We start from the raw sequence: 14,587 nt of genomic DNA, 5'->3' as shown, positions 1-14,587 counted from the left end.
ATGCACGTAAGTTTGTTTTATCTTGTGATGAATGTCAAAGAATTGGAAATATTGGTAAGCGTCAAGAAATGCCTATGAATTATTCTCTTGCTGTTGAACCATTTGATGTATGGGGATTTGATTACATGGGACCTTTTCCTTCCTCTAATGGGTATACACATATTTTGGTTGCTATTGATTATGTTACTAAGTGGGTAGAAGCTATTCCAACTAGTAGTGCTGATCACAACACCTCTATTAAAATGTTTAAGGAAGTCATTTTCCCAAGGTTTGGAGTCCGTAGATATTTAATGACTGATGGTGGTTCACACTTTATTCATGGTGCTTTCCATAAAATGCTTGCTAAACATGATGTTAACCATAGAATTGCATCACCCTGGCATCCTTAGTCTAGTGGTCAAGTTGAACATAGCAATAGAGAAATAAAGTTAATATCACAAAAAATTGTCAATAGGTCCAGAAAGAATTGGTCTAAGAAATTAGATGATGCACTTTGGGCCTATAGAACAACATGTAAAAATCCTATGGCTATGTCTCCTTATAAAATGGTTTATGGAGAAGCTTGTCATTTGCCTCTTGAGTTAGAACATAAAGCATACTGGGCAATTAAAGAACTCAACTATGATTTCAGACTTGCCAGTGAAAAGAGGTTATTTGATATGAACTCACTAGATGAATGGAGAACCCAAGCTTATGAAAATGCCAAGTTATTTAAAGAAAAGGTTAAAAGATGGCATGTTAAAAGAATCCAAAAGCATGAGTTTAAGGTTGGAGAATATGTTCTTTTGTACAACTCTTGTTTTAGATTCTTTGCGGGCAAACTCCTCTCCAAATGGGAAGGACCCTATGTTATCGAGGAGGTTTATCGATCTGGAGCCATCAAAATAAATAATGCTGAAGGCACTAACCCGAAGGTTGTTAATGGGCAATGAATAAAACATTATATCTCAGGTACGCCAATTAATGTTGAAAGCAATATTATCCAAACTATGACATCGGAAGAACACATAAAAGAAACCTTCCGGAACACTCCAGAATCGTGAAAAAAGGAGGTACGTGATACGGTAAGTAAACGGACTCCAAAAAATCCGCAAAAATATTTTCTGTGTTTTGGAATAAAATAAAAAATAGGAAACTAAGAAACAACCAGGAAGGCACCCCTGGTGGGCACAATACACCAGGGCGTGCCTGGCAAGGCGTGCCCAGCTGGGTTATTCCCACCTATGGGTGCCTTCCGGACTCTGTTTTTCTCCCGTTTGCTTATTTCCCAAGATAAAAAATCTTTATATACCCCTCGAACCTATTGACAACCATATCGCAAAGAAATCTTCTCTTTCCTTTTCTTGCTGTTTTCGGTTAGACTTGTTAAGCCAGGCATCATGTCTTCTTCCTCCTCCAACAACGTGGAAGAGGATGCTTGGTTGATGAAGATTGAGCTGAAGAGAGAAGAGCCTGTAGAAGTCGTCAAAGAGGACAAGAGCAAGGAAGCTACCAAAGATCAAGCGTCGATGGTTGAGCAGGCCTTGCTTGCCGAGGAAGAAGAAGAAGATATCCTTAACCTTACTATGACCATCTCACCCCCACCAAGATCAAAGCCTTTTGGATCATCAAAACGGCTCATGTGCAAAATAAATATCTCACCCGTGAAAATATTCAGTTGCAAGAGCACATCATGGCCCTCCAGAGCATCATCCCTAGATTGGAGAATCTCTTGATCATGAAGGACAAGATCGCCACCACTTCATCACCACTACCTCCTTCATCACCAAAAGAAAGTTGATTATCAGGTATGGGCACTCCCCTTGGTTTGTGCCAAGCTTGGGGGAGGTGCCCCGGTATCATATCACCTCCACTATCTTTTGCCTTTATTTACCTTAGTTCGATCCATAGTTATATTTTGCTTTAGATGAATAAAAGTTTAGTTCAGTCCTTTCTTTTGAGAGTTTTCTTAGTGATCTATCTTTGTAATCGTGTGCGAGATATATAATAAAGTTCAGTTTGAGTTTTCTTTTCTTTACTTTCATCTTTGATAAAAAGGGAAAGGAAATAAATGAAAAAGATCATATGCTAATCTTATGGTAAGTAATGACATCACATATGGAAGAGTATGAGTAGAAAATTTTATTGGAGATTGACAAACATAGCATTGGTCAATGATGCAATTCATGAAAGAATTAATAAGGGAGTGAAGATTCATGTGCAAATATACTATCTTGGACATCTTTTGTGATTGTGAGCCCCATCAAAATATTATATGCCAAAATTGTTGACGTTGGACAAGGAAGACAATGTATTGATTTATGTTTGTTCATATTCACATAGAAGTTATATTGTCATAGATCCTTCAACATGCGGTGCTTGTCCCCCATCTTTGCTAGCCAAAAATTCTGCACTAAGTAGAGATACTACTTGTGCATCCAAAAACCCTTAAACCCAAATCTTATTTTGAAGAGTCCACCATACCTACCAAAGGATTGAGTAAGATCCTTCAAGTAAGTTGTCATCGGTGCAATAAGGCAATAAGAATTGCTTCTAAAAGTGTTAGATCATTTAGTGTAAGAGAAAATTGAGCGTTGTAGGTACTTGTGATATGGCAAAGAATAAAAGCGAAAGACTGCATAATAAAGGTTGCTATCATAAGGGGCAATATAACATGACGTTCTTTTGCACTAAGGGATTGAGCATACAAACAAAAAGCGCATTGCAACCTCTGCTTCCCTCTGCGAAGGGCCTATCTTTACTTTTATGTATTTACTTTTATGCAAGAGTCAACGGTCTCTCTCTATTCCTTTTTATTTTCTCTTTTGGCAACCATCATGTGGTGAGGAAAGATCTAGGCACATATATACGGTTGTATATGGGTAGCATGAGTTATTATTGTTGACATCACCCTCGAGGTGAGTATGTTGGGAGGTGAAACTATAAGCCCCTATCTTTCTATGTGTCCGGTTGAAACATTTTTCTCATGTGTATGTGGTGAGTGTTAGCAATCATAGAAGACTATATGATGGTTGAGTATGTGGACTTGCCAAAAAGGCTCCGATACGTGACCCTTCCTAAAAAGATGATGAATTGTAGTTGCAAAGTTGACTGAGAACATAGTTTGTTGTTTTTCGATAGAGTTTATGCCTTATACTTCGATGTTGTGATGAATTGTTACTTGTTCATGAGAAGTCTATGATAAAGTTTTAATTTAAAGTTGTTGCTGTTATAATAATATACATGATGCTTCCATGTCCGTATTTTGTTTTTATCGACACCTCTCTCTCTAAGCATGTTGACACATTTTTTGATTTTGGTTTTTGCTTGAGGACAAGCGAGGTCTAAGCTTGGGGGAGTGGATTCGTCCATTTTGCATCATGTTTTCCTACTGTTTTTATAATATTTACATGCATAATAATGTTTTTTCGAGTAATTATAATGTCTTTAATCTCATAATATGCAAGGTTCACACAAAGAGGGAGAATTTCGGCAGCTGGAAATCTGGACCTGAAAAAGCTATGTCAGGCTACCTATTCTACACAACTCCAAATGAGCTGAAACTTCACGAGGAATTTTTATGGAATCAATAAGAATTACTGGAGCAAATTACTACTAGAGGGGCCCCACCAGGTGGGCACAACCCACCTGGGGGCGCCAGGGAGCCCAGGCGCGCCCTGGTGGGTTGTGCCCCTCCTCAGCCCAGCTCCGGTGCCGCTCTTCTGGTATATAAGTCATTTTGACCTAGAAAAAATAACGGGAGGACTTTCGAGACGAAGCGTCACCGTCTCGAGGTGAAACTTCAACAGAAGCACTTTTGCCCTCTGGTGAAGCGATTCCGCCGGGGGAACTTCCCTCCCGGAGGGGGAAATCATCGTCATCATCATCACCAACAACTCTCCCATCTTGGGGAGGGCAATCTCCATCAACATCTTCAACATCACCATCTCCTCTCAAACCCTAGTTCATCTTTTGAGTTCAATCTTTGTACCGGAACTATAGATTGGTGCTTGTGGGTGACTAGTAGTGTTTATTACATCTTGTAGTTGATTACTATATGGTTTATTTGGTGGAAGATTATTTGTTCAGATCCGTTATGCTATTTAATACCCCTCTAATCTTGAGCATGATTATCATTTGTGAGCAATTAATTTTGTTTTTGAGCTCACAGGAGAAACCTTGTTGCAAGTAATCATGTGAACTTGATATATGTTCGATATTTTGATAGTATGTATGTTGTGATTCCCTTAGTGGTGTCAAGTGAACATTGACTACATGACACTTCACCATATTTGGGCTTAAGGGGATGCATTGTGGAGTAGTTATTAGATGATGGGTTGCAAGAGTGATAGAAGCTTAAACCCTAGTTTATGCGCTATTCCGTAAGGGACTGATTTGGATCCAAAAGTTTAATGCTATGGTTAGATTTATTCTTAATACTTTTCTCGTAGTTGCGGATGCTTGCGAGGGGGTTAATCATAAGTAGGTGGTTTGTTCAAGTAAGAACATTACCTAAGCACCGGTCCACCCACATATCAAATTATCAAAGTAGCCAACACAAATCAAACCAACATGATGAAAGCAACTAGATGAAATTCCCATGTACCCTCGAGAACACTTTGCTTATCATAGGAGACCGTTTTGGCCTATCCTTTGCCTCAAAAGGATTGGTCTACCTTGCTGCACTTTTGTTACTGTTACCGTTACTTGCTCGTTACAAATAATCTTGCTATGAAACTACTCGTTACCTATAATTTCAGTGCTTGCAGGGAATACCTTGCTGAAAACTACTTGTCATTTCTTTCCGCTCCTCGTTGAGTTCGACGCTCTTACTTATCTAAAGGACTACGATTGATCCCCTATACTTGTGGGTCAACACACAATAGTATTGAAATCATGGATTTCCAGACCTTCCGAACGCCCGTCCTCTGGACATCCGACACTTCTCGGACGTCCGACGCCTGTAGATGTTGACTTAGGCTGATTTTTGTTTCGACCATAACTAATTCATCTGAACTCTGATTTTGACGTTCTTTAGCTTGTTTTGAAGCTATTGACATCCCCATACCACAAAAATACTTCCAACCTCATTTGACTCCATCAAATGTTTGGAACTTTGGAATCTTATCCTAGGGCCTTCACCACATCATCCGCATTACCACCATAGCCTTCCACCACCTAACCCCTTTTGATCCCTTTAGCATTAGTGGTTGCTTGAGTAGTGATTCAAGTCTCCTAAGGTGTTTCGGCTACTTAGGGACAGTTACTTCTTCATCAACCACCATCGTACCTTCCGCATAACCTTGCCCACCATACACTTTCGCCACGCCAACTTAACCCAATTTTTGTTTGAGCTTGTTTGAGTTGTGGGTTGTGTATCCTAAGAGCAACTCCAACCGCGGCCCCAACAGCCCCCCAAGGAGATTTGTTTGTGCCGGTGCCCGAAAACAGGCCCAGTCGCGCCCCCAGGAGCCTGTTTTTCGCTGGTTAGGCCCGAAATTGACGCCGGCGGACCCAGGCCGAACCCGGCGCGCTGGGGGATGCCCGGGGGTGCCGGGGCAATCGTTTTTGGCGCGAACAAACAGCGGGCTTGCCGAGTCAGCGACCCCCGCCTTGTCATCCTCACAACGCCTTGATTTCCCGTGGGGAATCAATGCCAAGGCTGCCGCCGGTGAGCCTTGCATTGATTCCTCACGGGCCGGCGTGGTGCGGAGACGCACCCACTCGCGCCACGCGTACACACAATGCCGCCTCCCCCCTCCCCTGCTGCTATATAAAGCAGCACCTTCCTTGCCGGAGGACATACCCGTCCGCAGCCCCTCTCTCCCCATGCACAGCCGCCACCGACAAACTCTTTCCTCTCTCTCTCCCCATTCGAAGCCGTCGCAGACGATGGGCGAGAGGTTCCGCGGCGATGGGGCGGCGGCCAATGGCTTCGGCCACCGCTCGCTACACGAGTGGGAAGCCCAACTCTTGTTCGAAGCCAACATCCTGGTGCCTCCCGACATGCGCGTGCCGGGGCAGTGGAGGTTCAGCGCCGGGGGCGTCCCTGTGCCCCCGTTGCCCGACATGATGCGCCCCGACTACTACAACGATGAGGTCGAGCGCGTGTGGGCATCGCTAATGGAGGAGCAGCTGGCCCTCCCAGAGTACGCCGCCGGTAACCACAAGGCATAGGTGGCGTACTTAGGACGCCAGCAGACGGCGCGGCTGGCCTCCACCAACAACGCTCCTCTGGTGCGGGGCACCAAGAACAGCGACGGCCGCCGCCTGTGGTGGGGTGCCCCCGGCCGCACACTCCACGTCATCCTCCAGCACCTCGAGGGAGGCAACGACCGCCATTGACGTACCCTGCTGCTCCAGTCCCCCGCCGGAGCGGCGGCCAATGGATGCTGAGGAGGACCGGCTCCTCTTCCTCCTCCTCCCGCTCCTCCGGGTCATCGGCGCTCTTCAGCGTCAAGGCCGAGTCAGCGGAGACGCCGCTCGGCCAGCACACACGTAGCGCCGGCATCATCATCAATGAGGGCGGGCACACCTCCTCCTCCTCGGCTCCTCCCTGCCTTGTCAAGCCGAAGACGGAGCCGGGGCTCACGATCATGAAGACGAAGCTAGGTCTTGCCAGCGTCAAGACGGAGCCGGGGCTCGACGACGCGGCGACCATGAAGTGGGCGCAGGAGGACTGGGCGTGGCTGGAGTTGGAGCGCCAGCGCCGCACCCTAGAGGAGATTGCCGCTCGGTGCCGGGGCCATGACGAGGGAGGCGTCATCGTTCTCAATGACAGCGACAACAACGCGCCGCAGCCGGTCCGCCAGGACGACCCCGGGCAGGGGTCCAACAGTGGCGTCCACGTGAAGGAGGAGAAGGATGACGATGACGGCGGTGACCACAGTGACTACGCCGTGTTCAGCGAGTTCTTCGGCATGTAGTCGCGACCTTTCATTTAGTAAATTTTAAGTTTGCTATGTAAAAACTGCTTAAGTCGCCGAAGTTTATGTCCTGCTTGCTGAATTTTAGTCAAATTTCTTTTTAAAAAGTTTAAAATAGGCATCTGGGGGCGACCCTGGGGGCGGCGGCTGGGACCCCGATCGACCCCAGGCCGATTTTAGCATCGGTTCGCCACCAGGCGGCGATTTTTCGAGCCACCTGGGGGGTCGAATGGCTGGAGTTCCTCTAAGGTGTTTTGGCTACTTTGGGATGGTGACTTCAACTCCGACTTAGCTAACCCATCATTGCTATTCCATAATCCCATTGAGCTTCCGCAAAACCACCACAGCTTTCCGCTACCACCATTTGACATTTGCCTTTAGAGGTTTTGTGTTTGCGGTTTTTCTGTTTCCTAGGGTGTTTCGGCTAACTAGGAATGGTTCTACATCGACAACACGCTGCTCAACTTCGCCAAGGAGTCGACATCGACCACCTTCACCATTTTGACACCCTAACTGTAAGCAAGACGGTAACCTCTATATCATCTTGGTATCGTGGTACCCCATTATTGTACAGTCTTGCCATTGCATTGATAACCCCTAGCCCATTTTGCGTCACTTGCCTATCGAGACTAGCCATTGAGTATTGCCGGCAAAGTTACTTGTGCACATTAGTGATCATCGGTCTACACCTTCAATTGCATACATACCATATAATATTGGTATCATCTTGGTATCATAGTACCATCCCTTGTGTCACAAATTTTTTCCCGCGTATACACAATTGCTATATTGGTTTGTGCATTTCGCATACTGACCATACAAGAAAAAGCTTTTTGATGAGGACATAAATACCATTGTTACGCCCACAGCCCCTGTTGCTATACATACTGGACCAATTACTAGAGCTTGCGACGCCAATTGAATTACCAGGTACTTTCATTTCTTGGTGACAATTCTAATGTTCATGAGAATATGATGCTGCCTAAATTGGGTACATTTGTGTTGATTACTAATGAAGGGCCTAGCATGGACAAGAGGGATGAACACTAGAGCAGGATCAAGCATGGAGATGAAGGCGCGTGCGAATGAAACCAGAATGGTGTTTCTAGTGCATATTTGAGCACTTTGAAGTCTTCGTGATGACCTACAAGGACCTGCATGAAATATACAAGACGCCCCTTCATAAATTTCATCCATAGCTTATTTTAGGTGCTGCGCCACCTTATTTTTGGGCCAGGACCATGTAATTTTGAAATACTTGAGTATAGGCTATTTTTAGAGTCCTTATGTGTGGGGAAACAAGAGTTAGGGTTGGTTTCAGACCGCTCCTCCAAGGGTCACGAAATTTTCCCATCTTCCTCCATATATACAGCCCTTATGGCGTCATCTAGACTTTGGGTTTTGTTTAGATTGAAGTTCGCCATAGCTGCAACTTTGCGTACATCGTTTGTGTTCAACGACTAGACCAAGACGTCACAGAACCCCAGTTTCATCAATAAATAAAGCTTTCCTCTTATATTCGCAATATCCAGATTGCAATCTCAGTTTCTTGCTTGTTATTCATTTGCTCGCTGGAAATAGACCCTCGTGGTCAGGTTGATCGTGCTCCGGCGTGGTAAATAACCCCTTGGAAGTTGGTTGAGCGATTTGTAAGGCGCGACATCTTCGCACGTTCATAATCGGATCTTCAAAGTCGACTCCCACATAAAACGATAGCTATCTCATCGAAACATCGGGACACATTCGCCTCTATCACTTTTAAGCAAAGTGGAAAACAAAGCGCTTGTAAGCAATAGCCATAGCATGACCACATTGCATATCATATACCATTATTTATCATCTTGGATCATCATGTGCGAAACACCGGGAAACATACATACATAGCATACTTGGAATAGGAAGTTCATCCATTTTGCATCTTATAGGTTGTGCACAAGTGTCGTATCTCCTATTGAGCAATCGTGCTAGTGTCTCTCTTGAGTTCTCCAACATGAGCGTTTTTCGTGGATTCCACATTTTGTGCTCATTCCTTGGTTGCACGACCCCATTTATCTATCTGTGTGTGTGTTTCCGTGTCCCACATATTGCTACTTGTTTCACTTGCGAATTTGTGAATCTCTTTCAACATTTTTGACTCTTGCTAACATGTTTCATCAAATTTTTGTGCCACTATACTCCCTCCGTCCGGAAATACTTGTCGCACAAATAGATAAAATTAGATGTATCTAGAACTAAAATACGTCTAGATACATCCATTTCCCCAACAAGTATTTCCGGATGGAGAGAGTACATTATTGTGTGATCATTGATCCATCTTCAACATTAGATAAGGTACATTTGTCTAGTTCTTTCCTTTCTACCACTGACATTTGCTTGAGTCTTATGATGGATAGGCGAAGCACACATCCTTCGTCTACAACAACAATGACGAATTTGGTGCCATGAAAAACAACTTGGACGCCAAGATGGATGCTCAAATGGAGGAGATCAAAGCCCTCATCAAGTCCTACAAGAGATCTTCCTCATTCTCGAGAAGACGCTCAAGTACACATGCTTCTGAGCTACCATCTCTGGCAAAATCACATCAGCATCTACACCATCAATGATGAGAACGTGAAGGTCAAGATCTCAACACCAACAACTGCTCAACGACTTCACCATCAATCTTGGCATCTTCGCCAAGCAACTCCAAGGCATCTTTGACTTTGGAAATGCGACATCTTGCCTACAAGCACCTCAAGATTACTCTCAAGTGAAGCCCTCCAAGCTCAAGTCCATGACTTCCACGAGCTACTATGACCTCGACACCGACCACAAGATTCCTTTCTATGGGACTCAAGATCCCGAGGAGTATCTCGAGTGGGAGCACAAGATGGATGACTACCTCAAGCTACTTCAAGTCCCTCCCGAAGATCAAGTGAAGTGCGTGATGTCTACTACGCAACCTTCTTCGTGTAGACTCTTGTTGGGCCTCCAAGCACAGAGTTTTGCAGGACAGTAGAAAATTTCCCTCAAGTGGATGACCTAAGGTTTATCAATCCGTGGGAGGCGTAGGATGAAGATGGTCTCTCTCTAACAACCCTGCAACCAAATAACAAAGAGTCTCTTGTGTTCCCAACACACCCAATACAATGGAAAATTTTATAGGTGCACTAGTTCGGCGAAGAGATGGTGATACAAGTGCAATATGGATGGTAGATATAGGTTTTTGTAATCTGAAAATATAAAAACAGCAACGTAAAGAGTAACAAAAGTCTGTTGTGTCCCCAACACACCCAATGCGATGGCATATTGTATGGGTGCACTAGTTCGGCGAAGAGATGGTGATACAAGTGCAATATGGATGGTAGATATAGGTTTTTGTAATCTGAAAATATAAAAACAACAAGGTAACAAGTAACGAAGAGTCTGTTGTGTCCCCAACACACCCAATACAATGGCAAATTGTATATGTGCACTAGTTCGGTGAAGAGATGGTGATACAAGTGCAATATGGATGGTAGATATAGGTTTTTGTAATCTGAAAATATAAAAACAGCAAGGTAACAAGTAACAAAAGTAAGCGAAAACGGTATTGCAATGCTTAGAAACAAGGCCTAGGGTTCATACTTTCACTAGCGCAAGTTCTCTCAACAATGATAACATAATTAGATCATACGACAATCCCTCAATGTGTGACAAAAGTCACTCCAAAGTTCCTATCGCAAAGAACGTAAGATGAAATTGCTTGTAGGGTAAGAAACCACATCAAAGTTATTCTTTCCGATCAATCCATTGAGCTATTCCTATAAGTGTCACAAACAGCCTAGAGTTCATAGTTAAATAACACCATATGACACAAATCAATCAACCCTAATGTCACCTAGATACTCCAATGTCACCAAAAGTATCCATGGGTCTATTATACGATATGCATCAAACAACTTCAGATTCATAATATTCAATCCAACACAAAGGACTTCAAAGAGTGCCCCAAGATTCCTACCGGAGAAACAAGGACAAAAACGTGCATCAACCCCTATGCATAGATTACCCCAATGTCACATCGGGAATCCGTGAGTTAAGTGCCAAAACATACATCAAGTGAATCAATAGAATACCCCATTGTCACCATGGGTATCCCACACAAGACATACATCAAGTGTTCTCAAATCCATAATAGTATTCAATCCGATAATAGTGAAAACTCAAAGGTAAAACTCAATTCATTACAAGAAGATAGAGGGGGAGAAACACCATATGATCCAACTATAGTAGCAAAGCTCGTGGTACATCACGATCGTGCCAAATCAAGAACACGAGAGAGAGAGAGAGAGAGAGAGAGAGAGAGAGAGATCAAGCACATAGCTACTGGTACATACCCTCAGCCCCAAGGGTGAACGACTCCCTCCTTGTCATGGAGAGCACCAGGATGATGAAGATGGCCACCGGTGATGGATTCCCCCTCCAGCAGGATGCGGGAATAGGTTCACGAGAGGTTTTTTGTGGCTACAGAGGTTTGCGGCGGCAGAACTTCTGATCTAGGTTTATTTCTAGAGGTTTCGGGATTTATAGGTGTTGGCATCGGGGACAAGTCAAGGGGGCCCACGAGGCGATGACAAGGCAGGGGGCGTGCCCTTGGGGGTGGGGGCGCCCCCACCCTTGTGGATGCCTCGGGATTCCTCTCCAATATCTTTTCGTTCCAGTATTTTTTATATTTTCCAAAAATATTCTCCGTAAATTTTCAGCTCGTTCCGAGAACTTTTATTTTTGCACAAAAACAACACCACGGTAGTTCTGCTAAAAACAATGTCATTCCCGGTTAGTTCTAATCAAATCATACCAAAATCATATAAAATTGTTGTAAACATGGCATGAATACTTCATAAATTATAGATACATTGGAGACATATCAGCATCCCCAAGCTTAATTCCTGCTCGTCCTCGAGTAGATAAATGATAAAAGAAATAATTTTATGAAGTGTGAATGCTAGCAAGTGCACAAGTTTGATCAATGATAATTTCAATCACTTTTCTAGCATCATTATATATCATAAATAGTAGCTCATCTCATAAAACTTCTCATGATCAAGTAGCAAGCTATTCACATGTTAAAGCATAGATCATAAACTTTCTTGGAAACTAACAAACTAGGTTCTTAGTCATCAAACAATTGCAATTCATCTTATTTTCAGGAAGGGTCTATGTAAGAGCTTTGATTTAGGAAATCCCACATACTCAACTATCATATAGTCTTCCATGATTGCTACCACTCAAAGCATATTTTTAGAACAAATAGCGTCCATCGAACACTGAGAAAAATAGGGGCTTAATGTTCCGCCTCCCAACTTATTTTTCATATAGATAATTGTCAATAATAATAATTCATGATCAAATATATTTGAATGGCCATATATGCTTAGATATTTCCCCATCACATGATGCTTGCCAACTAAAGAGTAGGTTGGAATGAGAAGGAATACTACTGACTCTTGCGTAAAAGTAAAAGATAGGCCCTTCGCAGAGGGAAGCAGGGATTTGCAGAGGTGCTAGAGCTTGAAGCTTTTAAAACAGAGATGAAAATAATTTTGAGAGGCATGCTTTCATTGTCAATGTAATGACCGAGAGTTATCACTATCTTCCATGCTAGACACATTATAGGCGGTTCCCAAACAGAAAGGTAAAGTTTCTACTCCCCCTCCACCAATAATCCAACTCCACGGCTGATCCGAAACAACGTGTACCGTCCATACCAACAACAGTCTTGGGGGAGTTTTGTTTAATTTATTTGCGATTTTGTTTTTGATCTTTTGATCATAGGACTAGGCATCCTAGTTACGAGCCACTCTCTCGTGAATGATAAGTGAATAAACACTCGTCGTGAGAATAACCCACCTAGCATGGAAGATACTGACAACCCCTAGTCGCCACATGAGCGATTCGGGCATACAAAACAGATTATTATTTGAAGGTTTAGAGCTTGGCACATGCAAATTTACTTGGAACGGTAGGTAAATACCACATATAGGTAGATATGGTGGACACTCATAGAAAAAACTTGGTTCAAGGATTTTGGATGCACAAGTAGCATTCCCGCTTATTACAAAATTTTTGGCTAGCAAAAGATTCTAAATAGCAAGCACCACATGTTGGAGGATCCATAACAATAAAACTTCTATACAAATATACCCAAGCATAAGTCATTATGTTGTCTTCCTTGTTGAACTTCAACTAGTATGCTGAAGTTTGAAAATATTTAATGGGGCTCACAATCATAGAAGATGTCCAAGATAGTATATTTATATGTGAAATCTCTCTTCCTTCAATATTCTTTCATGAATTGTTCAAGTGACCAATACTATGTTTGCTAACTTTCAATAAATTTACCACCTGTATTCTTATATGCGAAGTCATTACTCCCCGTCGGATAAGCATATGAAACATATATAATTTTAGATTTATGATATTCAATTCATTCAACCATTTACTCATAGGGTATAAGTGAAGCACGAGAGTAAATGACAAACTACTCCAAAAAGATAAAAGTGAAGATCAATGAGTAGTTGAATAGTTATGTAGCTATGTGAAGACTCTCTCATTTAAAAATTTCAGATCTAATGTATTTTTTCAAACAGCAAGCAAAACAAAATAAAATGACATTGCAAGGATAGCAGATATCATGTGAAGAACCAAAAAGCTTAGGCTCAACCAAAACTGACCGATAGTTGTTGAAGAAGAAAGGTGGGATGCCAACCGGGGCATCCCCAAGATTAGATGCTTGAGACTTCTTGAAATATTAACTTGGAATGCCTTGGGCATCACCAAGCTTGAGCTTTTGTGTCTCCTTCATTCATTTCATATCGCGGTTTCCCTAAATCCTAAAAACTTCATCCACACAAAACTCAACAAGAACTTGTGAGATAAGTTAGTATAAATCAATGTAATAACCTTATCATTCCCTACTGTAGCAAATCACTAAAATTATTATTTAACATTGCATACAAATGCCTATGCATATTTAATACTCCTATCCTCAAATAGGATCAAACAAGCAAACATATGCAAACAATGCAAACATAACAACAATGTGTCTAAACAGAACAATCTGTAAAGAATGCAACAGGAATCATACTTCCCTAACTCCAAAAATTCTTAAAAATTACCACACTGTAGAAAATTTGTTGTTACTCATTGTGTAAAAATTTCAAGATTTATCATGTTCTGAGTACTCACCAATATTCAAAACATAACAACAAACTTCATGTTTTCAAACAACAACATATAGACTTGCAAAATAAGCATGGTAAAGGCTATACTTGACACTTTTATTGAAATACAATATACTAAAACTTATTATAAATAACAGCAAGAAAATCTAAACAAAAGAAAATGATGCTCCAAGCAAAACACATATCATGTGGTGAATAAAAATATTGCCTCAAGTAAATTTACCGATAGACGAAGACGAAAGAGGGGATGCCATCCGGGGCATCCCCAAGCTTAGATGCTTGGCTGTGCTTGAATATTACCTTGGGATGCCTTGGGCATACCCAAGCTTAGGCTCTTGCCACTCCTTATTCCGTAGTCCATCAAAACTTTACCCAAAACTTGAAAACTTCACAACACAAAACTCAACAGAAAACTCGTAAGCTCCGTGAGTATAACAAAATAAATCACTACTTAGGTACTGTTGTGAACTCACC

The sequence above is a fragment of the Triticum aestivum genome, chromosome 2B (genome assembly GCF_018294505.1).
Source record: "Triticum aestivum cultivar Chinese Spring chromosome 2B, IWGSC CS RefSeq v2.1, whole genome shotgun sequence".
NCBI classification, from domain to species: Eukaryota; Viridiplantae; Streptophyta; class Magnoliopsida; order Poales; family Poaceae; genus Triticum; species Triticum aestivum.
The sequence above is the reverse complement of the archived record's forward strand: the minus strand, read 5'-3'. Positions refer to the sequence as shown.